The following is a 26,199-nucleotide window of genomic DNA, read 5'->3' as shown; positions in this document are numbered from 1 at the left end:
AGCCCCCAGAGTGTTCAAATGTATGGCAGTGGTCACAGCTCACCTGAGGTGTTTAGGATTCCAGGTGTTTCCATACATAGACGATTGGCTCCTCATCGCCACTACCAGGCATCAGCTTATACAAGCCAGGGACACCATGCTTTCTGTCTGCAGTCACCTGGGTATTACAGTAAATTCAGAAAAATCTGCCTTGTCGCCATCGCAACATATCGTTTTTATTGGAGCAGAATTGGACACTGCCACCACCACCTCTTTGAGACTTCCAGCAGAAAGAGTCTTACTACTCCATCAACAGGTTTGCAATATCCTATCCAAAGACAAGGCTGCAGCATCAGAAGTACTAAAACTGTTAGGCATGATGGCAGCTGCAGTATTAACGATACCGTTGGCTCTCATGCACATGAGGATTCTACAATGGCTGTTATTCACTGAGTGGTCTTACCAAGAGCTTCCAATGTCTCATCTCATTATGATCACAGACACATGCAAAAAGGATCTTCAGTGGTGGTTGACCTCTCTCCGTGTAACGATAGGTCGTCCTTTTGTTCTGCCCCCACCAGCGGCAACAGTGACCATGGATGCTTCCTTGATAGGGGGGGGGGGCATTTTCAGGGAAGAACAGCCCTAGGTACATGGACTGAACAGAGGAGACACATCTGCATATCAATGTCCTGGAGATGAGAGCGGTACGTTTAGCATTGCAGTACTTAAAGGATTCTCTTCCTCTGGGAACTATTGCGATTCAGATAAACATGTCAGTGGTTTGGTACTTGAACAAACAAGGAGGATCCAGGTCCTACACCCTTTGTCGCGAGGTCCTAAGTGTATGGCAGTAGGTTACATCCACCCAGTGCTTTCTGTTAGCAACACACATCCCAGGGAAATCCAGCGTGATAGCAGACAAACTGAGCAGAGTTCCATTCACCAACACCTTTATGATATTAAACAAAAAAATGAAAAAAATGCCCTTTACAAACATATTAATAGTCCCCCTCAGCATGGGTTTAGATTTTTTGTTTTAGAACAGGTTGCCTTGGGGCCATGTGGGGGGACCAGTAGAGGATTTTTTGGAATTTTTGGAATTGAAGTGGCAAATAAAACTAAATGCTTACCAGACCCCAGGGTTAAATGACAATATTTCCTTGTGCCCTTTGTTAAGATTCAAGTCGATGTTCATGTTATGAATTGCACATGGATTTATACATGTTACAGTAGGGATATTTATATGTATTAGTATTCGCATTAATGTAATAATTTAAAACCTTTTGGTCGTTTTTATATGTGTATTTTAATATAATCTTGTATGCATTAATATTAATGATACTAAAATGTGGGAAATGATATAATGCATATTGCAGTGATTGGTCAAGGGTATTATTTAAACTTTGTTTTTTAAATAGACTGTATTCTGAAGAAGTTATTTTACCTGATGAAAGCGGTAAATAAAAGATCGACTGGACTACATTGGTGTCTTTGCTGCCTGGTGGAGTGTTTGCCTTGGGATTATTAGTCTATTTGTGAACCATTTTTAGCTCCTTCATTTTTTCCTTTGTATGTATTGTTCCCATAGTTCACATTTTTTCCTATGTAGTTTGCTTCTACCCTTTTCTAAAGATTTAATTTCCAGTTGTTTTATCTCTGATACTATATTCTGTTGAATGCCAGGTGTTCTTGCTTTGACCACCATCGGATTTGAAAAATCAAATAAGTGCCCCAATGGGGAATCTTTTAGTCCTTTTCATTCATTTAATGCTTGTTCATGTCATCCAGAAAGGGCAAGTGCGGCCATCAGATACCTCACAAGGACACCCACGATCAGTGCCTCTCTTGTTTGGGATGATTGCACAATTACAAGGCCTGCTCCATTTGTCAGGCGTTCATGCCCAAGACATTGCGCAGCCATCTGCATGTGCTTAACTTGTATTTAGAAAATCAAGGTTAAAACAAATAGCTTTAGGGATGGAGAGTTCCTCCAACGTACCTACGGAACTGCCAAAAAAGAAAACCAAGATTATACGGCCTACTCCTTCAGCTGCGTCTCTAGGATCTGACCCTCGGCCTGTGGCAGACGTCGACCTGGTAGAGGAATCAGGCTCCGCTGCTTCTGATATAGAGGGGTACCTCCATGGAAGCCGCACAATCCCACTTGGAGGGCATATCCATAGAGGTGTTAAAGGCATTGGGTTTTGATACTGGGGGGGACCAGCGCTTTCAGTAGGTCCATCAAATGCCTACGGTTCCTTACAGACTCCAGAACTTCCTCCCTTCAGACACCCACCAGGCCTCTAAAAAAGGAGAAAAGGAAGCATATTTCTACTCCCACTGAAAGCATGCCTGACTGGCAGGCTTTCAGCCCAAGTCTGTTTAATGCCTGACTCTTACGTCCCACCTCTGCAGGGACTATTAACATCCCTTCTCTCATTCTGAGTCCAAGGCCTCATACCACAGACCCAACCATTAGGGAAGAGGAAGATCACTTTGACTCATCATCTGAAGATTCACTTTACTACACTTCCCAGCTTTCTTCTCCCTTGAGGTATGGTTCCCCAGAGGAAGAATCTGTTGACCCTGACTCCCGAGCTGAGGATTTGACTTTTGGTGAAACCATCTCCAAGATGAAAGAGCATTCTAAGTGGCAGTCCTCTGAAATGACTGAGGTCCATAAAATATGTGACCTCATTCAGATGGATTCTCCAAGCCCATCTGCTGTTCCTCCAATTCTACCTGCCTTCCTGGATGCCTTCTCCTCAGCATTCTTAAATCAGGACTCACAACCACCTGCCCCCACGCAGGCACAAAGTCCCCGAGACTGCCAAGTACCTCCTTAAGTGTCCACCAGCACACCCTGCCACCATCTCCATTTCCACAGATAAGGCATCTAAACTTTTACCCACCACCACTAGCCTGCCTGGTGACAGACAGCAAAACTACAGAGAGTCTGGGTAAGAAAATCTATACCTGTGTCACCTTGTCCTTCAGGGCTACTAACTACCAGACACACAGCTAAATATGGCTTATCACTTCTGGAGAAAGCCTCCAAGGAGTTGGCTGACAGATTGTGCTGCCAAAGCCTGTCTTCCTTTCTGGGTCTCACTTCCCAGGTCACCAGGCACTCAAAGTGCAGCTGTGATGCTGCTGAAGCCTCAGCAAGGTCAGCAGCTGCCTTAAGAATGTACTCCTGGCTGCGCCTCCAGTCCCTTCCACATGATTTCAGAGCAAAGCTGATTGATGCCTCCCCTAGACAACACAGCCTTGTTTGGTGCAAAAGTGGCTGAATTGTTTGTCACTTCAGCAAAAGGGGGAAGAAATGCAAGATTTGAAACACCTGTTAGTCTCCCGTATTCCTAAATTTCAAAGAAACTACCCAGCTAAAACAGTTAATTAGAAAACAGTCTCGCCCTGCTACTCCCTCTAGGCCTAGAAAACCTACCAGAAAGCAACCCCCTCCAGCTAGAGCTATAATTCCCTCTGGCCAGAGGCTGTCCTTTCAAGACAGGGCAGGTAGCGTCTGACAACCTGCCAAATCTACAACCCCGCCTCCTCCCTCTCTCCCTCTGTCAGTTTGCCTCTCTCACTGTCTCCCTATGTGGACTTCCATCACCTCAGACAAATGGGTCCTTTCAGTCCTACAGAATGGGTATTTCATGACCTGGCTATTGCTTCCAAAGCGAAAAGTCATCCCACAACCTCCAAAACAAAAGCTAAGCCTCCTGCAGCCAGTACTGCAGGCACTGCTGTCTCAAGGCACCATAGAACCAGTGCCCCCTCAGCAAAAGGAAGAGGTTTCTACTCCAGGATTTTCCTGCATGCAAGAAAAGACAGTCCTTGGAGGCCAGTTCTAGACCTCTTGTATCTCAACATGTTCCTAAAGGTTCCAACCTTCAGGATGTTGATCCTACCAACCCTTTTTCCTCCTCTTATTCCCCATGAGGGTCTATGGCCACCTTAGATATAAAGGATGCCTATCTTCACATCCCCATAAAGCTTACTGTCAAGAAATATTTGAAGTTCTTGGTGGGCCTTTCATACTTTCACTTCTCTGCCTTGCCCTTTCGGCTTTCCAATGCACCCAGGGTTTTCACCAAATGTTTGGCTGCAGTGATTGCCTTCAGGACAAAAGAGATCCAGATATTCCTTTATCTGGATGATTTGCTGATGCAGACAGGCAACAAGGAGACCCTTCTGCAACATATACGCCTGGATGTCTGCCTCCTACAGTCTCTGAGATTCCAGATAAATTACCCAAATTCCCACCTGGAAACCTACTCAAGACATTGTCTTCTTGTGGTGCAGAATTCAGTCAGATGTCATGAAAGCTTACCTTCCCCCACAAAAGGTGAAGAACTTGACAGAACACTTACTTCTAGTCCTTCTGTCAACAGAATTGACAGTAAGGCAGTACCTCAGGCTCCTGGGCTACATGGCAGCCACTATCCCCATGTTAGTATCAGCAAGACTTCATACGCAAAAGCTGCAGTGGTACCTTTAGTCAGTCTGGACACAACACTCCCACCCCTTGGAATACAGGGTTCCTCTCCTACCATGCCTCAAACTAGAAATCAAGTGATGGTTGACACAAGGGAACCTCAATCCAGGTCTTCCCCTCCAACCACCCCTACTCACACAAATCATGCACACAGATGCCTCATACTTGGGCTGGGGAGCTACTCTGGGCCATCATACAGTGCATGGTCTGTGGCCAGAGCCACAAAATGAAGAATGCATCAGTGTTCGAGAGATGAGGGCAATCCTCCTGGCCCTTCGAGCCTTCCAACCATATCTTCAGAAAGGCTCACTAAAGATTTTCACAGACAATACCACAGTCCTGTGGTACCTCAACAAACAAGGAGGGACCAAGTCCTACTTACTTTGCAGACTAGCTCTCCTAGTATGGGAATTGGCCACCTCCCAGGGGGTGACCTTGCAGGCAGTCTACATTCCCTTTCTACAGAACTCCCAGGCAGACTATCTCAGCAGAACCATCACAAACAACTACGAATGGATGCTTCACAGGGGTGTGTTCCTGGATCTAGTCCACCACTGGGGTGCACCTGAAATAGACCCATTTGCCTCCTCCAACAGGCAACTTCCTGGATTTTGCACCAGGACACCACATCCTCAGGCACTGGCAACAGATGCCTTCTCAATCTCTTGGAAGGAGAAGCTTCCTCTCTGCATTTCCCCCTTCCTACTTATCCAGAAGGTTCTGCTGAAAATCCAGCAGGACCGACTAGAAATCTTGTTGATGACTCCTTACTGGCCAAGACCACATTGGTTCTACCTAATCTTACAACTATCCAAGGGCATTCAACACAAGTTACCCCTCAGAGTGGACCATCTCACAGAGCACAAGGGATCCCAAATACACCCACAGTGGCAGTTACTGTACCTCACCCTGTGCCTGATAGTATTCTGATCGCCTTCAGACACCTTTACAGTGAGGATGTGCTCACTGTCCTGCAGGAGGCTAGGAAACCAAATACAAGAAAATCTTACCTTTCAAAGTGGAAGAGATTTTCTATATGGTGTCACAAAGACAGTTGGACCCGCTTGCAAGTGAGACCTCCCTACCTCTGTCTTACCTGTGTGAGCTACTGCAGACAGCCTGGCCCTATTCCTCCATTAAAGCCCACATTTCAGCATGACTTCCCCTGGAACCCTCTCTAGTATCCAGACTACCAGCTACGCTGTTTCTCAAAGGGGTTCTTCACTTGAGGCCCCCCAGAAAACCATCCCCACCCCCACCCGCATGGGACTTTAACTGTGTTTTGGAAAAGCTCATGCTCCCTAAATTTGAACCAGCAGACAAAGCTTCCCTAAAATATACTGTACATGGAAAATGGTGCTACTTGTGGCCTTTACCTTAACCAGAAGAGCTGCAAGCCCTCATGGCTATATGGCTATCACACCTTTCCTAGTTTTTTCACAATGACAGGGTTACTGTTAGAACTAAATCTTCATTCCTGCCCAAGGTGGTGAATGATCTCTCCCTGAATCAAGCCATCCGCCTACCTTCCTTCTTCCCTAACCCACAGGGGGGAAAGTGAGAGAGTATTTCACTCCATGGACGTTCACAGACAACTTGGGTTTTACCTGCATAAAACAAGCTCCATCAGACAGCCTGATCAACTCTGTCTTCTTCCATCTCAGAGCCCTCCTGAGGAAGGCAGTAACCAAACAAACTAGCTCTACCTGGATTTCCAAAGCCATCACCTTCTGCTACAAATACCATGGGAAATCTCTGCAAGTTACTGTCAAAACGCACTCCACCAGTGCTATGGCTTCCTCAGGAGCCTTCTTCAAAGGTTTGGATATTTCTACCATTCTTGAAGCAGCCACTTTGGTCATCAGTGCATACCTTCAGTAAACATTGCAAGTTAGACCACATTTCCAAGGCCAAGGTGGGTTTTGCCATGGCTGTCCTTCACGGATTCCAGGAAACCGCCTCTAGACCACCACCCCCTCCTTCAAAGTGAGCTTTGGTACTCACCCATATGTTGAATACTGCAACATAGGAATAGAAGGACATAGAAAAGTTGTGTAAAATCTTGCCATAACCATAGATGTCCTCTTCTATGTTGCAATATTCCTTCCCACCCTCCTTCCCCTCCTTTTAGGCTGTGTTTCCCTTTCTGGGTGGCACAGGACTGGCATTGCCCTTAATAGCAACTGGGGCTTACAGTTCTGAGGGCTGGTGTGTGCAGACGTCAGTTTTATGGCCCACATTCCTTGAGCCATGTCAGATGTCCCACGCGTCATACCGGGACTGAAAACATTTGTATAAGTTTTTTTTTTGGTAGCTTTTCCCCTCGGGTCTCCACTGAAAAAGGGTAAATTCTTACCCAGCTGGACCAACCCGGTTAACAAATGCAAAATAAAAATAAATAAAATAATATACTGACAGGATTTTCGTGAAGCAAGAGGAGTAAACCCAAATGTTGAATACTGCAACATGGAAGAGAAGGACATCTGTGGCTATGGTAAGATTTTAGGCAGCTTTTCTTTCTACAGTTGGTCCTGTTCCGGGGTGTGCACAGAAGAATATAAGTACTCCTCAGTCAGACTTCAGAGGTGTGCACAGAAGGTCACTATAATTTGTTTTGGACTGGAGAAAGTGTGGTCTTTTTTTCTTATTTTCCTCAATTAAACCTCAGAGGTATGCACAGAAAGTCTATGTAATGGGTTCAGGCATCTAGGCAGTGAGACATTTCCTTGTGGTACATTTGGTTGGGGACACTTGGCTGAAGTGACATTTTTTCCAAACACCTTTGTTGAATTATCACTTGTGACATAGGCAAATATAAAACTAATCACACTATAAACATTTTATTCACATATTTCAATTCCTGCCTTTTTTTAAACAAGAAACATCTTTATTAAACCGTCACTTACTAGAAAGGCAGTCATGCATTTATACAAATGAAAACAAACCACATTGATACAATCCTAGTTGCAAGCATTTTACATCACAAACCATACTGACACTCCTGGTTGCAAACATTATACATCACTTATAATCTACTCAGTCTTTTTCAGTTGAAGATTACATAGCTCATTTAAGTCTCGTTGCCTTTTAAACCTCATTAATTTTTTCCTCTGTATGTATTGTTCCCACAGTTCCCATTTTTCCTATGTAGTTTGGTTCTACCCTTTTCTAAAGATCTCAGTTCCAGTTGTTTTATGTCTGTTACTATATTGACTACTTCTAGTATAGTTTGTTTGGATTTTTATTTCCATTTTCTAGTAATTGCTTTTTTGGCAGCCACCATTATTAGACACAGCAGAGCCTTAACATACCTAGGCAATTCTGATTCTGTATCATAGCTCAAAAAAATCATCTCCCTCAGCAGACCAATCTGCCCACCCAGTATCTCTAACAGTGCATCCCACAGGGAATCCTTAGTCTGCCAGTTCACCACACACTCAGAAAATATGTTCCCAATAGCCTCTTTCTTGTCACACCTCCAACATTTGCTTTTTGCCTGAGGAAAAATTCTCTGGAGTCTACTTAGGTTATAGTAATGTCTATGCAAACATTTCCAGGCAAAAATCCTAAATCTTCTAGATTTTGTTGCATATTTGGGAGACATGCATATATCCTCCCATTGTTTCTTTGTGAATTATTTATCCAATCTCGCTTCCAATCATTTCTAACCTCCTCTGATTGATTCTTATAGTTATCATGTAATATTTTATATGCTATGCTATACTAATTATTTCTTTTTTAATGGCAGCTTCTGTTTTAGATTCTTCTAAAAACTCTACCAGTGCTGATCTTTCGTTTAGGACCACCCTATTTATTTCTCTTTGCCTATAATCTGATATCAATCCCTAATAGGTAAAGGAATCTAACCTGCAGTCAAGATAAATTTTTGGTGTCTTCCCTTTCTGTCATCTTTCCCTCTCTAGTTATTTGTTCCCAATACCTTGGTTCCTTTGCCAGTTTTCTCCAATAAATTCCAGCCTCCTCTTGCGTATTGTCTGTATCTCTAATTGCAGTCATACATGTTGGCAGAATCTCCTTTCTCCAACCCCGTGTTAATGTAGTTCTTAGAATAATTCTGCTACTTTATGGAGATAATATTCTGTATAATTGATCTCCTTAAAGGTCTGCATCCAAAACCTGAGTCTCTCCTCATGTCTTAAGCTTCCCCCCTGTTTCATCATTATCACTTTCCACTCTGAAGTATAGATTTCTGCTTGTACTATGTGTAGGAGTCTTAACTGTGCAGCTCTGAAATACCCCTTCAAGTTAGGTAAACCCAAACCTCCCTGTTCTGCTGAAAGAATCTGCTTATCCCACTTAACTCTTGCAATCTTTCCCAACCAGATAAAATACTTCAGCTCTTTATTAATTGCTATCCACAACTTCTCCTCTTGTTGATAAAAATATGCCTGACCTGTTTACAAGACTAAAAGTACTAAAAACATGTTAACTGCTTGCATCTTATCCATATCTATGTAACAAACTTCCATTTTCTCAGTTTTTACATTCTTTTGTTTAGTCTCTTCTCACATATCCTTAGCTGCCACACTAGAATCATTTTTAATCCATACTCCTAAATACTTATTTTTATCTTGTCTCCGTAAATATGGATATTCCTGATCCAATTTGTATGTGGGTACATAACTTACCAATATTGCCTTTGTTTTAGCTTCATTCATTTTGTATCCAGAAAAGACGTGAAACTGTCTCAAAATGTTCCACAGCACTGTAATGTCTTTCTGGTTTTGTCAGGTATAAGATATCTGCAAATAAAGTCAGCTTTTCTAGACTACCATGCTAATTAAATCCTTGAATCCCTTAGTCCCTTATTTTCTTTGCCAGTGGTACTAAATATAATGCAAGTAAAAAAGGGAAAAGAGGATACCCCTGCCTGGTTCCTTTGCTCAAGCAAAAAGTATCAGAGAGGACCCCACTCACTCTAATTTTTGCCTCTGATCCCTCCTATATCCTCTTAATCAGCCTTATAATTTAAAAAAAAAATGCAAATGCTTCCATTCCCCTGCTCAAAAAAAGCCAGCTTACTTTGTCTCTGCATCAAGACCCACCCACCAACAGCATTGTTATTTTCTTACATTCTGCTTCCCTCTGGATCATCGCTGATGTTCATCGTGTTACCCTGCTGCAGTCATCACACTTGGGTTATCCTGCCGTCAGGTGGTCCTGCAGTCTGCCCGAATTCCAAAGTCTTGGTCCAGCGTCAGTTGCTGTCGCCTGACGTCCGAGCGCCAGGGGTATATCAGAGTCATCCAACGCCATTTTCTTCCGTCTTTCTTGCTGCTCGTTGCCCGAAGCAGAAGCAGTTCGCAAGTGCCGGACGGCCGACACCTGAGATTTTCGAATCGAGTTTCAGTCTGAAATCTTCAAAGCTAAATACTCCGTTGGGGAACCTTTTCTTGCCTCAGTCCGATGTCAGAAAAAGTTAACAGTTACATTTCTTGTGGGGAAGCAAATATCTCATAAGGACTTTCATTCTTTTTGTATACCTTGCCTAGGCCCAGACCACGGCATCACTGGTTGTCGGTTTTGTGCTAGGTTCAATAAGCGAACTATTAAGCGACGCTTTGATTTCGCACGACACTACTTCGGTAGAAAATTTAATTACACTATGCCGTCGGAGCAACCGACTACCGGCGTGCATAAAAAACGCAAAGATAAAGACAGGCAGCCTAGATCCAAGCCAGACTCCGAGGCCTCGGCTGGGCCGGTCGCCGGTTCTCCGGTTTTCAATGAGGTGCCTACGCAGCCCCTGGCTACCGCTGAATTGGATCCCCAGACCGCTTCGGATCCCCCAGCAGAGAGTTCTAGGGCAATGCAGCCATTTTCTTTAGGCCCTATCGACGACATTGCAGTAGGGGAAGCCGGTGCTGTAGAAACACCTTCGGTTTCTGAAGGTGTCTTCAGACAGACTACTCTCACCATAAAATCTTATGCTAAGCTTAAGACTCCTCTAAAACCAAAAAAGCCTACACTTCAGTCTCCAGGTCAAGGCCCTATGCCTAAAAAACAGATGCTTAAAATGGCTGAAGATTTGATTTCTTTGATCAGGGGTCTCCCAACCCCCCCCCCCCCCGACAAAAGGCCTAGACAATAGGAGGATTATGCCTCCTCTGATCAAGTGTCTGTTTCGTCAGGCTCCTCTGAGGAACAGGATTACTCCTTTCCCCCTTATGAAGATTCTGATGCTGAACACTCCATTCCCTCAGCTTCTCCCCCTGAAGATTATTCTATTGGGGAAACCTTACATACCATGAGAGAACACTTCCACTGGGAAGGTCAAGACTACTCCGACTCAAAGAAAAGGCTCAGAGAGTTTTTTACTCGCCTAGCACAGACCACTTGCTATCCCCCCAGTTTTGGACATTGTGGATGATGTTTTCTTAGAATGTAGTCTAAATCCAGATTCCCTACCTCCTGCTCCAGCCAAACCCGACAGATACTATAGAGTGCCTGACTCACACAGATTCCTTTACAAAAGCCCTGTTGCTGATCCAGAGACCATCTCCCAGGGTCCCAAAGGGGCTAAGGCTTCTATGGCTAAAAATCCTGTACCCTCAGAAAGGGACTCCAGAGCACTAGATAGGTGGGGGAAGAAGGTTTACACCTCAGCTACTCTAGCAATGAGAGCACTAAATTGTCAGTTTCACATGCTTAAATACCAGCAATTCCTAATGTCTCAAATAAAACAAAAGATGGGCACGCACCTTCAACAGTCTGAATTCAAGGAAATGCAAGATCTGTTGCATGCAGCTGAACAGGTGGGCAAACATACTTTACAATGTGGTTTTGATGCCTTGGAAGCTTCCTCTAGGGCAGCTGTTACTGGGTCTGTTATACGTAGGCATGCTTGGTTAAAGGAACAATCTCTGCCTGATCATGTTAAAGCAAAGTTACTGGATGCACCCTTACAGCAAGATGTCTTATTTGGGGTTAAAGCAGAGGAGGTTTTAAAGAAAATGGAGGATAAGGCTAAATCTATGCAGACAGTCAAAGATTTCTTACAGGTACAGCCCCCACACTTCAGCAGAAATTGGCCAACAAAAAATTGGTCCTTTCCAGCTTCTGACAGACCACAGAGAGGTAAGTACAGGCGCCCAAGGGGCAGAGGACAACCACAAATTCCTTACAAACCTCGCCAATGGGGCACTGCAACACAGAAGGGAGGAGAAGACAGGTCCCAAACTGCTAGAAGGCAAACACAATAACTTAAACCTCAAACTGCCAAGCAAAACTCTCTTGGCAGCTCCCTTGGGAGGAAAATTAGCACTTTGGCGCATCGCCACAAAGGACAAATGGGTCCTAGACATTATCTTACATGGATACAGATTCCATTTCCACACCTTGCCAAGGATAAAAGGAATGCCAAACCTGCCACAAAATCAATGGGCAGAGGCACAAAAAAATTACAGCTCTCATGGACATGAGCCATTCAACTGGTACCTACACAGGAGCAAGACCAAGGATTTTACTCAAGGCTCTTTCTAGTCACCAGAAAGGACAATGCTTGGAGACCCATTCTGGACCTTTCAATTTTAAAACGCCTACTTGCAAGTGCCCAAATTCAAGATGCTAACACTACAGCAGCTTCTTCCCATGTTTGGCAAGAAAGCTTGGCTAGTAACGTTGGACCTCAAGGAGGCATACCTGCATGTCCCTATCAGACAAAATTGCAGAAGATACCTCCGTTTCATTGCAGGTTCAACCCATTACCAATTCTCTGCACTGCCCTTTGGCTTATCTAGTGCGCCCAGGGTCTTCACAAAATGCCTGGCACCAGTAATTGCATACCGCAGACAGAGGAATTCAGATATACCCATACCTGGACGACTGTCTCATCCAAGCAGAAAGCAAGGACATTCTCTTACAACACCTGGCTTTTGTAAAACATCTTCTAAGTTGCCTAGGGTACACAGTAAACGAAAAGAAATCAAAACTAGTGCCCAAACAAAATATGACATTCCTGGGTGCCAGCTTGAATACAACAGCCCAGATGGCTTATAAGACACCAGACAAACAACTACAATTAACTCAATACTTCAGAACAATGGCAACAAAGACCCAACTCCCTGCAAGAAAAATTCTGCAGGCCTTGGGCTTCATGGCATCTTGCATACTACTACTACCATTTGCAAAACTGCATATGAGGAAATTACAATGGTAAAATGGTAATTTTTAGAGCAAAAAATCTGGACAAAGCCTAAAATGATGGGGGACAAATGGGGACAGATTTTAAATGTTGCTCTTACAAACTTGGAAAAGCTGATAGAATAATAGATTTTGCATTAGTATGGATTCTCTGAAGGATGTGGAGTCTTAAATTCAAATGTTTGTCATTATTTAATTACTTCAATCCTCAGCTATTTGCCAGAAAAGTACAGATTTTAGGAGGAATACACCAAAAATATGAGGCAAAAATCTGGACATTCAATCACACACACACAGTCACTTCCTCATTCATACCTGCATTCACTCGCATATCGTTCTCTCTCTCTCACACACACACACACACACACACACACACACACACTTCTTCATTCATTCCTTTCACTCACACACTCTTTTGTTTTCATGCATGCATTCACTCACACATGCAGACACACACACACACTCATACAGGCATTCACTTACCTGATGGCCCATGCAATCAGCTGCTAAGTTTCGCCACTCCCCTGTGAGAAAACCGCGGCTCCCCGGGGCGTCATGGCACACAGTTTGGGAACCCGTGGCCTAAACAAAATTTTGTGCATCAGCTCAGTTTTTGAGATTACAAAGGAAGGTGAAACAACACATACAAGTAGAGGAATAAACATAACTAACAAATACAATATTACTCCCAGTACATTCAAGAAAGAGCAGAGACATTTGCCAACACTTGTATATGAAAATAATACCCTCCCCTGAGTTAAATTAAGTACCCTATTTAAAGTAATACAAAACACACTACAGATTGAAATGCCTAAGCATGATGAAAGATGTTTTTTGATCAGCCGCTCAAAACATTTCATAACAGTTGATGTCTGAGTGACTGGTCTGTAGGCATTAGGGTGGAAGGGAGTGGTTTTCTTAGGTAGTGGGATGATAGTTTCCTTGTAGCATGTGGGTACTTTTGCCATGGCAAGAAAGGTGTTAAACATTTCCTTGAGCACTGTGCATAGTTGATTAGCACAGCCTTTTAACAGAGAGAGAGAGTGAGCGAGCACCTTGCCCAGTATGTTGTCTGGGCCAGCAGCCTTCCCGGGGGTTCACTGTCCTTGGCTCTCTTCTTACCTCCTCAGTGCTGAGGCAGAGTACTGCATCCTTCTCATCAGTGGGTAGCTTTAGTGCCAACCTGTTTCTTTCCTCATATCTACCAAAGGTGATGTTCAAAGTGTCCAGGAATTCAATGCAGTCCTCACACTGTCATTTGGATGGGGGCGAGAGCCAAAAACAAGACCATCACAGGCCCACCCAAGGGCATGTCAAAAAACCAACACAGACATTGAGCATGTCCACTCGGTCCGAAGTGGACGATCCTGACGGGACTAAACCGCGAACTGTTTTTACGCCATCTCACGCATCGGATCCTTTTGACATTCAGTGCGACCAAGATTCTTTTTGCTTGCACAATGAACGGGTTATTGGAACACCTGGTTTCTTGGAGGAAAAGGATGTTTACACAGATGGAATTTTTTCAGCATCCTTATTTGTGGAACCAGAGATAGATGAACTTTCAAAACCATTTGGCGACATTGGTAATGTACTTTTTAACCTTAAAGTAAATTCAGCAACTAGTGTACATAGCAATGGAATTAATATTAACACAACTAGTTTGATGGTTAAGTATAACGGGCATGATAAGAATGATTTAACACACCAAGTAATTCCTAGTAGCGAAAACCTATTGGATTTTGTAATTAATGGTGGGAATTGTTCTATGTTTGTTCATGATGAAACTGGTGAAGTGAATGAATTATTTACCAGCGCACACTTGTGTAGGAATGAGATGAACGAAATAACTCATAGTTACAACATGTGTGAATCTGAGCTACTGAATTTGAGTATACATACAGTAGACGACGAGTTTAATGTTCAGGGCAGAACTGTGAATGACGTCAAGTCAGGGGTTGAAGGATACATACACTTAGAACCCCCAAACACTTGTAATTGTGATTTAATGAATCTTAGCACACATTTGATACGTGAAGACATTAATGCTCAGGACAATATTGTAAAAGGTAACAATTTAAGGGTTAATGTGAACACAGATTTAGACGCTTTAAACACGGTTGTTCCTTTTGAAAAAGTACAAGTTGAGAATGCTGACCATTTCCATTTAAATCCAGTGGTTATACCCTTGTGTATAGAAGAGAACCTACTGGATGGAAGTATAAATAATGATTTTGATATAGTGAGTTTTTATGAAGAGATGTCCCAGGGGAACATTATTTCTGTTACTACAGTACAGAGTGAAGGTGTTTTAAGCAAGCCTAAAGTAATTTCTAACACCAGTAAAGATTTCAAAGTGTATAACTATTCAAATATGGATATCGGTATAAAACATGCTGACTTTCTATCCAAAGGATTTAATTTTGTACCAAGTAGAAGGGGGAATATTGTTGACTCACTCATTGACCTAAAATTATTTATTCGTAAAATGAATCTAAAAATTAATATTGAAACGGATTCCAGTGACACTAGGTATGGAAACGATGGAAGGTTTTTAAAAAAATTCAGTGTATTTAATCCTTGTATGAATCATTCAGTTTCAATTTTTGAATGTTTATGTGGAAAAGAATTTAGGGAACACTATAGATATAGAGAATACTTAGGTAAATGTAACCTAACTAAAGAGGAAAATTATATTTTAAAACTCATTAGTAGTAAAGAAAGTATACGCATTATGAAACCGGACAAGGGCAACGGGATAGTGGTTACCAATAAGCAAGACTACAATAGTATTATGATGTCCATGTTGTTAGAAGACAACTATAGTGAAGTCAGTCTTAATGAAATTAATATAGCTTACCAAAAGATAGACATGGCTTTGGAGATTACTGAAAGTGAGTATGAATTTATGTTAAATCAATACCCTGTAGTGAGTGCCATCTTTGGAATACCCAAAATCCACAAGGGTCTAAACAATGTGAAATTTAGACCTATAGTGGATGGAAAACGTAGTAAAGTAAGCTTTGTAAGCCAGTATTTGGATCAGAAACTAAAGAAAGGTTTAGGAGTTACACCTTTTATAGTAAAGGACTCATGGCACTTTTTGGAATGTATCAAACACTGGAAAATACCAAAAGAATTTTATTTTGTTACTATAGATGTATGTAACTTATTTAGTGTGATTCCACATGATGTAGGCTTAGAATGGTTAGAGGAACAACTTTGTGCGACTGGGGTTTATGAACAAGATGAAGTCAATGCATATGTTAGATTAATGGACTTAGTACTAAGAAACAATTTCTTGTATTTTGATGGCCATTATTTCAAACAATCTTTTGGCGTAGCTATGGGGGCAGCTTGTGCCCCCACCTACGCCAATTATATTATGGCCTATTGGGAAAGAAAGTATGTACACACAAATGAATATAGTCCATTTATCAATATGTATTTGAGATTTTTGGACGACATCTTTATAATTTGGACGGGGGAAAAACTTTTATTGGACAATTTCCTTGATTATATTAATAACACAGTTTGGTTTCTAAAGTTCACATATCAGGTCAATACCGAAAAGATAGACTATTTGGATGTGAGTTTAACATATGATAAAAAAGAAGGTAAGGTTAGATCAAATATTTTTAGGAAACCTACCTTCTCAAACTCTTATCTACATTATGATAGTTGGCACCCCCCACATCAGAAGAAAGCCATAGTAAAGGGGCAGATGGTCAGGGTGGTGCGTATGGTAAGTGACAATGTGGACTTTGAGAAGGAATTAGATTTTGTAATAAAAATGTTTCTCAATAGAGGTTATCCATATAAATTATGTTTAGATCTGAAAAAGGAAATTACATTTAAAAGAAGTAATAAGATAATAGTTCCAATTATTACATCTAATATAGATCAATTTGGGTATACTACAAGTAACAGTGAATCAAATACTTTTGGAAGTGATACTATTTTGTATATTTTAAAATACAATATGGATTCTGAGTTTCTAGTTAACATAGTTATGAAGTATTGGGAGACATTTTATAGCAATAAGGTGGAACAGAGGATTTTTTCACATAAGCCTAAGTTTGTATAAAAGAAAGACATGTCATTAAAGGATATCTTTGAGAGAAGTATGGCGGACACAATGGCCATTAGTAACAAATGTAAGGGGAATTATAAGTGTGGTAGATGTACAACCTGTAAATACATACGGACATCAGGACACACAATTTCTATTAATGAATGTGACATTTTAATAAATGGGCATTTTGATTGTTATAGCAAAAATTTAGTATATGTAGCAAAGTGTCAAGATTGCAGGGCATTTTATGTAGGGAAAACCTGTAGAAGGTTTAGGGATAGAATAAAAGAACACATTCTTGATATAAAACATGAGAAACCCACAAATGCCCTAGCAAGACATGTCATGGCCAATGAGGGACACAATTTTAGATTCTGTGTGATCCAACAGGTGTGCTTTGACCAACAGGGAAGAATAACCCAATATCACTTAGATATGAGTGAGCTTACATGGCAACTTAGACTTGACGCAAACCACTATCCAGGCCTGAATGAATTTCTTTCAATCAAGCCTTGGCTTAGGTTAAAAAACCTTCAGAATATATAGTATTTTTATGGTATTATACTGAGTGTAGGGGGCCAGGTTGGTCCATCTTTTTTATATTAAATTTATCCTGGACAGGTGTACTTAGTCAGCATTAGTTATACACCATACACATACACATTATAATATTACTTCATAGATATGGATTTATTATAGATTTTGATAACTTAGTAGAAATTACACACATTACATATACATATGTATAGGAATTCTATAGTATGTATAGGGCATCAATTCATATAGGGTATAATAGATTCAGTGTGGAACTATGTGGGCACACAATTATTATTCACTGTTCAGTTATCACCAGTAAAAACTCAACCCAGAAAACACACATGAATTTATAGGATGTTTTTATTTACTTAATTTTTAATTTCAAAATTTCTTACAGTTAGGGGATGTTATTTGTGCTTTGTCCTTTTAACAGAATTAATTGAGTGTAATTGTTTAATTTGCTTTGACATAAATAGGCAGTACTACTTCAATCTGATGAAGTCATTTCCTTGGGACGAAACCTAGGTTATTGGTGAACTGGTGCTGTTATTTTGGAGTGTTCTCTGATGTCCTTCAAGGATGCATCTGCAGTCATAACAAATGGGTTGTCCTGTCATCAGGCAGCCCTTCGGTCGGCCGGATTCCAAAGTCTGGGTCCGGCTTCGGCTGATGTCGCACTTCACCCGACGTCATCTCTGCTGGTCTTTGGGTATAAAGGCATCAGCCGACGCCATTTTCCTCAGTCTTTCTTGCCGCGTGGCGCCCGAAGCAGAAGCTGTTCGCAAGTGCCGGTCGGTCAGATCCAGAGATTACTACTACCGAATACTACTTCGAAGACTTCTAAAAAGCTAAGTACCCCGTTGGGGACTCTTTCTTGCCTCAGCCGATGTCAGAAAAAGTAAATAACTGTTTAACTTGTGGGAAACAAATACCTCATAAAGATTTCCACTCTTAATGCCTACCTTGTTTAGGCCCAGACCACGACGTAGCAGCCTGTTTAGCCTGTGCTTCCTTCAACCGACGAACGCTTAGGTGTCGGTCGGAGTTTGCTGAACAGTTTTTCGGCTCAGATTTTGCATACATTATGCCGTCGGATCCTCCGACTACCCAAATTGTTAAAAAACGCAAAGAAAAAGACCGACACTCGCGGTCCACGGCTTCGGCCGAAACCACGGTTAAGCAAGCCGCGAGTGTCTCGGTTTCGGCCGAAACCGAGAAAACGGGTCAATCTTCAGCCGAATCCATGACTACTACTGGGGCTCCTGCTACCTTAGTTGAATCGGCCTCTGAAGTTTTGCCTACTACTGTGGTTCCTAGTGAATTATCAGACACCATCCCTTTGGATGTCTCTACCCCAGCACGTGGTGCTGCTAGGCCTCCTGCAGCCATGTCTATTAAGGCCTTTGCCAGGGCTAAAGCAGCCAAAACTGTTAAATCAGTGCCTGTTAAGCCCTCCTCACATAGGCCCATTTCTAGTTCACAAATGCTTACTCTGGCAGAGGATTTAACATCCCTTAATTAGGGGATCCCAATCTCACCCAGACAGGGCCTCTCAGCCTCCAGAAAAGAGACCTAGAGCAGAGCCCCCCGAGCCAGTGTCCTCTGATGATTCTTCGGATGACTCAGACATTACAGATCAGCCAGAGGCTCCTTTTTCTACTTATGAAGATTCCGATGCTGAAGAATCCATTCCATCTGCCTCTCCACCAGAGGAATTTTCCTTTGGGGAAACCTTACATGCCATGAGAGAACAATTCCAATGGCAGGGACAAGATTTCTCAGATTCAAGAAAAAGGCTTAGGACCTTTCTGCACTTACCACAACATAGGCCCTTCGCTATACCTCCAGTTCTGCCTGTTGTGGATGATGCATTTAATGATGTTTGCACTGCTCCTGATACTTTACCTCCAGCCCCTGCCAAACCAGATAGATTTTACAGGGTGCCAGACACTCATCACCACCTATACAAGGCCCCACTTGCAGATCCTGAGACTATATCCCAGGGGCCTAAGGCAGTAGCCTCGACCTCAGCAAAGAACCCTCTCCCTTCTGAAAGGGAATCGAGGTGCTTAGAGAGATGGGGAAAAAGTTTACACCTCTGCTACTCTCTCAGCTAGAGCTTTAAACTGTCAGTTTCATATGATCCAATACCAAGAGTTTATGCTTGATCAGTTAACTAAGAAGCTGTCCTCTGATGACTCCTTAGATAAGAAATATGTTTTAGAAATGGTGAATAACATTCAGCAGGTTAGTAACCATTCTTTAAAATGTGGCTATGATGCACTGGAGGCTTCATTTAGATCAGCCATGACTGGCACAGTGATAAGAAGGCATGCATGGTTGAAAGAACAGGTCTTGCGGATCATGTTAAAGCAAAGCTGTTAGATGCTCCTATGGATAAGGCCAGTCTATTTGGTACCCCTGCTCAGCAAGTAATGAAGAAAATGGAAGAGAAGGCAAAATCTGTACAAACAGTTAAGGATTTCTTACAGGTTCAGCCCCCAAGGTTTAGCAGGAACTGGCCTGCCAAAAATTGGTCCTTTCCAGACTCCTCAAAATCTCAAAGAGGCAGGAATAGACACTCTAGAGGCAGAAATCAATCCAGAGGAGGTGCCTACAGAGGACGCCAGTGGCAAGGCAATAACCAGTGAGGCACAGGCACAACCACTGCCACTGCAACAGGACAATCACAGTGACTTGGCTCTGACATCGCCTACCAGGGAGCAAATAGCAGCACCTTTAAGGCAGAAAGTTAGCCTTATTTTCGAAAAATTGGCACTATATCACAAAAGACAAGTGGATTTTGCAAACCATAGACCAAGGCTACAGGTTCCACTTCCACACCTTACCAGTAAAAAGAGGAATGCCAAACCTACCTCCAAATCAAAAAAACAGAAGCTCTAAAGCAGATTGCTCAAATAACAAAGATGAGAGCTGTGGAAAGAGTACCAATAACAGAACAGGGCAAAGGATTCTACTCCGGACTCTTCCTAGTACCAAGAAAAGAGAAAAGTTGGAGACCTATTCTCGACCTGTCCGTCTTAAACACATACATCATTGTCCCAAAATTCAAAATGCTGACCCTACAGCAACTTCTTCCCATGCTGGGCAAGGAGTGTTGGCTGGTAACTCTAGATCTCAAGGAGGCATACCTGCACGTCCCCATATGACCAAATTGCAGAAGATACCTCAGATTTCTTGCTGGATCAGAGCATTATCAATTCTCAGCATTGCCCTTTGGCTTATCTACTGTGCCCAGAGTATTCACAAAATGCCTGGCATCAGTAATCGCTCATTGCAGGCTACAGGGAATCCAAATTTATCCATACCTGGACGACTGCCTGTTACAAGCGGACAACAAAAGCAAGCTGACAACAGATTTACAAAGAGTCATTTGCTTACTACAAGCCCTGGGATACACAGTCAATTTAAAAAAGTCAAGACTGATACCATCCCAGACGAGAACATTCTTGGGTGCGGAATTGGACACAGTAAAACAAATGGCATTCCTAACTGCAGAAAAACAAGAGCAACTCCCTCTTTACTTCTTGGCATTAACAAAGCACAACAAACTAACAGCAAGAAAAGTACTGCAGGCCTTGGGCTTCATGGCATCATGCATAATCCTGGTCCCCCATGCCAGACTGCATATGAGAAAGCTACAGTGGTACCTAAAGAATTTATGGTCTCAACACAGGCACAGCTTAGAAACTGAAATCCCACTAATCCCATGCCTGAAACAGGAGTTCCTATGGTGGGCTCAAGCATGCCAGTCAAACCCAGGCTTGCCCTTCCACAACTTTCAAGCAAGCCAAACCATCACAATGGACGCCTCAGACCTAGGCTGGGGGGCGCACATGTTGGACAAATGCATACAAGGATTGTGGACTCCAGACCAGCTGCACCTGCACATAAACCAAAAAGAAATGCTGGCAGTAAAACTAGCAATCCAGAAATTCAGACCATTCCTCAAAGAAGGCCATTTAATGATAAGGACAGACAACACCACAGTCATGTGGTACATCAACAAACAGGGAGGTACTCATTCATACCCCCTATGCAGAATGACTCTGGACCTTTGGAATATGGCTCTGAGCTACAACATCCAGTTACAGGCAATATTTGTGCCGGGAAAAGAAAACACCCTAGCAGACATGTTAAGCAGAACCACCTCGGATGCTCACGAATGGATGCTACACCCGGACATCTTCAAGGCCATCACAAAGAAATGGGGAATCCCACAAATAGACCTATTCGCATCCCCACTCAATCACCAGCTCAAAAATTCTGCACAAGGACATACCACCCACTTGCATGGAAGGTGGACTCTCTATCCTTCAGTTGGAAAGGCCTGACAGCATATGCATTTCCACCTCTTCCTTTGATGCACAAGGTACTACTGAAAATCAAAGAGGAACGTCCAAGGATAATTCTGATAGCTCCGAATTGGCCAAGACAACACTGGTATCCATTGCTGAGGAGCATGTCTCAGGGGAGAATGTGGTCAATACCCCTGATGCCTTTGATGTCAACTCAGAACAACTACAACATCATGCACCCAAACCTAAAAACCTTGCAACTGACTGCCTGGAACATCACATAACAGCAACTAACTCAGACTTATCCCAAAGGGTTAAAGACATTATCCTTGAAGCCCGCAGACCTTCAACAAGAAGGAACTATGCAGGAAAATGGAAAAGGTTTGTCATTTGGAGTACTGAAAGAGGAAAAGATGTGTCGAACATAGATATTGCTAACATCCTGGAGTACTTGGCAGAGCTTCTACATACAGGCCTGTCCTATTCCTCCATCAAGATACATGCATCAGCTATTTCAGCAGAATACAGCTTCGATCCACCTGTCTTTTCGCATCCTCTACTCAGGCAGTTCCTCAGAGGGATCAAGAATGTAAAACCTCCTAGGAAACCACCATTACCAGCATGGGACTTGAACTTTGTGCTAGAAAAATTGACACTCCCTCCATTTGAACCAGCAGCAACAGCAGATCTTCAACACCTATCATGGAAAACTGCTTTCCTACTGGCAATTACTTCAGCAAGGAGGGTTTTGAAACTACAGGCCTTAATGGCAGTACAACCCTTCCTAATCTTCCATCAAGATAGAGTGTCCATGAGAACTAATCCTACATTTATGCCTAAGGTGGTATCCAGAGTGTCTTTAAACCAGGCAATCCACCTACCTACCTTCTTTCCCAATCCACAGAACAGGGGGGAAAGACTGCTGCATACCTTGGATGTACATAGACAGTTACGCTACTACCTGGACAGAACCAAAGGTAACAGAAAAACTGACCAGCTTTTAGTAGCCTATGCAACAGGAAGGGAAGGAAAAGCAATTTCCAAACAGACAATCTCCAAATGGATAGGAAATTGCATAAGATTCTGTTACTCCTACCATGGAAAACCAATTCCACAGAACATAAGACCTCATTCTACAAGGGCTACAGCCACTACCACAGCTTTCTTACGAGTGGCAACCAAGGACATTATTGAGGCGGCTACTTGGACCTCCGTGCATACATTTGCCAAGCATTATAATTTACCCTATACTCTAGATCCCGAGCAGGGTTTGCCACTGCTGTATTGCAAGGGATCCTAACTACACCATAATTCTTCTTCCTCCTCCCTAGTTTGGCTATGGTATTCTACCCATTTGTTATGACTGCAGATGCATCCTTGAAGGACATAGTACAGTTTTGTACCTACCATAAATGTAGATGTCCGAACAGGATAGCATCTGCAGTCAGGATTACCCACCCTCCTTGGTACTCCTAGGGTATTTACCCTCCTAATAGCTAGCTGGGGAGTCTCTTATGGCGTATTTGTTTGTATATATGTACATACATGCTTATTTTTTGTGTTTGCCTTCTACTATTTTGGAAACATTGGCATTTATCCAAAATTTAGCTTTCCAAGAGGGCAACTGGCATCTGGGGCAAGAAACACTGAGGAAAATGGCGTCGGCTGATGCCTTTATACCCGAAGACCAGCAGAGATGACGTCGGGTGAAGTGCGACATCAGCCGAAGCCGGACCCAGACTTTGGAATCCGGCCGACCGAAGGGCTGCCTGACGACAGGACAACCCATTTGTTATGACTGCAGATGCTATCCTGTTCGGACATCTACATTTATGGTAGGTACAAAACTGTACTTTCTGTGCGTTTGGAATAAACCTGTTTTTTACAACTTTGGCAGCTTGTACTTGTTCTTCCAGCTTTCCACTGAAGTTAGATACTATAGAGTGCCTGACTCACACAGATTCTTTTACAAAAGCCCTGTTGCTGATCCAGAGACCATCTCCCAGGGTCCCAAAGGGGCTAAGGCTTCTATGGCTAAAAATCCTGTACCCTCAGAAAGGGACTCCAGAGCACTAGATAGGTGGGGGAAGAAGGTTTACACCTCAGCTACTCCAATGAGAGCACTAAATTGTCAGTTTCACATGCTTAAATACCAGCAATTCCTAATCTCTCAAATAAAACAAAAGATGGGCATGCACCTTCAACTGTCTGAATTCAAGGAAATGCAAGATCTGTTGCATGCAGCTGAACAGGTGGGCAAACATACTTTACAATGTGGTTTTGATGCCTTGGAAGCTTCCTCTAGAGCAGCTGTTACTGGGTCTGTTATACGTAGGCATGCTTGGTTAAAGAAACAATCTCTGTCTGATCATGTTAAAGCAAAGTTACTGGATGCACCCTTACAGCAAGATGTCTTATTTGGGGTTAAAGCAGAGGAGGTTTTAAAGAAAATGGAGGATAAGGCTAAATCTATGCAGACGGTCAAAGATTTCTTACAGGTACAGCCCCCACACTTCAGCAGAAATTGGCCAACAAAAAATTGGTCCTTTCCAGCTTCTGACAGACCACAGAGAGGTAAATACAGGCGCCCAAGGGGCAGAGGACAACCACAAATTCCTTACAAACCTCGCCAATGGGGCACTGCAACACAGAAGGGAGGAGAAGACAGGTCCCAAACTACTAGAAGGCAAACACAATAACTTAAACCTCAAACTGCCAAGCAAAACTCTCTTGGCAGCTCCCTTGGGAGGAAAATTAGCACTTTGGCGCATCGTCACAAAGGACAAATGGGTCCTAGACATTATCTTACATGGATACAGATTCCATTTCCACACCTTGCCAAGGATAAAAGGAATGCCAAACCTGCCACAAAATCAATGGGCAGAGGCACAAAAAAATTACAGCTCTCATGGACATGAGCCATTCAACTGGTACCTACACAGGAGCAAGACCAAGGATTTTACTCAAGGCTCTTTCTAGTCACCAGAAAGGACAATGCTTGGAGACCCATTCTGGACCTTTCAATTTTAAACGCCTGCTTGCAAGTGCCCAAATTCAAGATGCTAACACTACAGCAGCTTCTTCCCATGTTTGGCAAGAAAGCTTGGCTAGTAACGTTGGACCTCAAGGAGGCATACCTGCATGTCCCTATCAGACAAAATTGCAGAAGATACCTCCGTTTCATTGCAGGTTCAACCCATTACCAATTCTCTGCACTGCCCTTTGGCTTATCTAGTGCGCCCAGGGTCTTCACAAAATGCCTGGCACCAGTAATTGCATACCGCAGACAGAGGAATTCAGATATACCCATACCTGGACGACTGTCTCATCCAAGCAGAAAGCAAGGACATTCTCTTACAACACCTGGCTTTTGTAAAACATCTTCTAAGTTGCCTAGGGTACACAGTAAACGAAAAGAAATCAAAACTAGTGCCCTCACAAAATATGACATTCCTGGGTGCCAGCTTGAATACAACAGCCCAGATGGCTTATAAGACACCAGACAAACAACTACAATTAACTCAATACTTCAGAACAATGGCAACAAAGACCCAACTCCCTGCAAGATAAATTCTGCAGGCCTTGGGCTTCATGGCATCTTGCATACTACTACTACCATTTGCAAAACTGCATATGAGGAAATTACAATGGTAAAATGGTAATTTTTAGAGCAAAAAATCTGGACAAAGCCTAAAATGATGGGGGACAAATGGGGACAGATTTTAAATGTTGCTCTTACAAACTTGGAAAAGCTGATAGAATAATAGGTTTTGCATTAGTATGGATTCTCTGAAGGATGTGGAGTCTTAGATTAAAATGTTTGTCATTATTTAATTACTTCAATCCTCAGCTATTTGCCAGAAAAGTACAGATTTTAGGAGGAATACACCAAAAATATGAGGCAAAAATCTGGACATTCAATCACACACACACAGTCACTTCCTCATTCATACCTGCATTCACTCGCATATCGTTCTCTCTCTCTCTCTCTCTCTCACACAGACACACAGACACACAGACACACAGACACACAGACACACAGACACACAGACACACAGACACACAGACACACAGACACACAGACACACAGACACACAGACACACAGACACACAGACACACAGACACACAGACACACAGACACACAGACACACAGACACACAGACAGACACACTTCTTCATTCATTCCTTTCACTCACACACTCTTTTGTTTTCATGCATGCATTCACTCACACATGCAGACACACACACACACTCATACAGGCATTCACTTACCTGATGGCCCTTGCAATCAGCTGCTAAGCTTCGCCACTCCCCTGTGAGAAAACCGCGGCTCCCCGGGGCGTCATGGCACACAGTTTGGGAACCCGTGGCCTAAACAAAATTTTGTGCATCAGCTCAGTTTTTGAGATTACAAAGGAAGGTGAAACACATACAAGTAGAGGAATAAACATAACTAACAAATACAATATTACTCCCAGTACATTCAAGAAAGAGCAGAGACATTTGCCAACACTCGTATATGAAAATAATACCCTCCCCTGAGTTTAAGTACCCTATTTAAAGTAATACAAAACACACTACAGATTGAAATGCCTAAGCATGATGAAAGATGTTTTTT

The 26,199-nt window shown here is 42.7% G+C and overlaps 1 protein-coding gene across 1 annotated transcript in view; it reads left to right on the top strand.

Moving 5' to 3' along the window:
- DMXL1 (Dmx like 1) overlaps positions 1 to 26,199 on the top strand; it is a 2,737,735-nt gene that overhangs the window by 220,023 nt on the left and 2,491,513 nt on the right. The window lies entirely within an intron of this gene.

The sequence above is a fragment of the Protopterus annectens genome, chromosome 17.part0 (genome assembly GCF_019279795.1).
Source record: "Protopterus annectens isolate FY-2018-M chromosome 17.part0, PAN1.0, whole genome shotgun sequence".
Classification (NCBI taxonomy): Eukaryota; Metazoa; Chordata; order Ceratodontiformes; family Protopteridae; genus Protopterus; species Protopterus annectens.
This window is presented reverse-complemented; position numbering and strand designations above follow the sequence as displayed.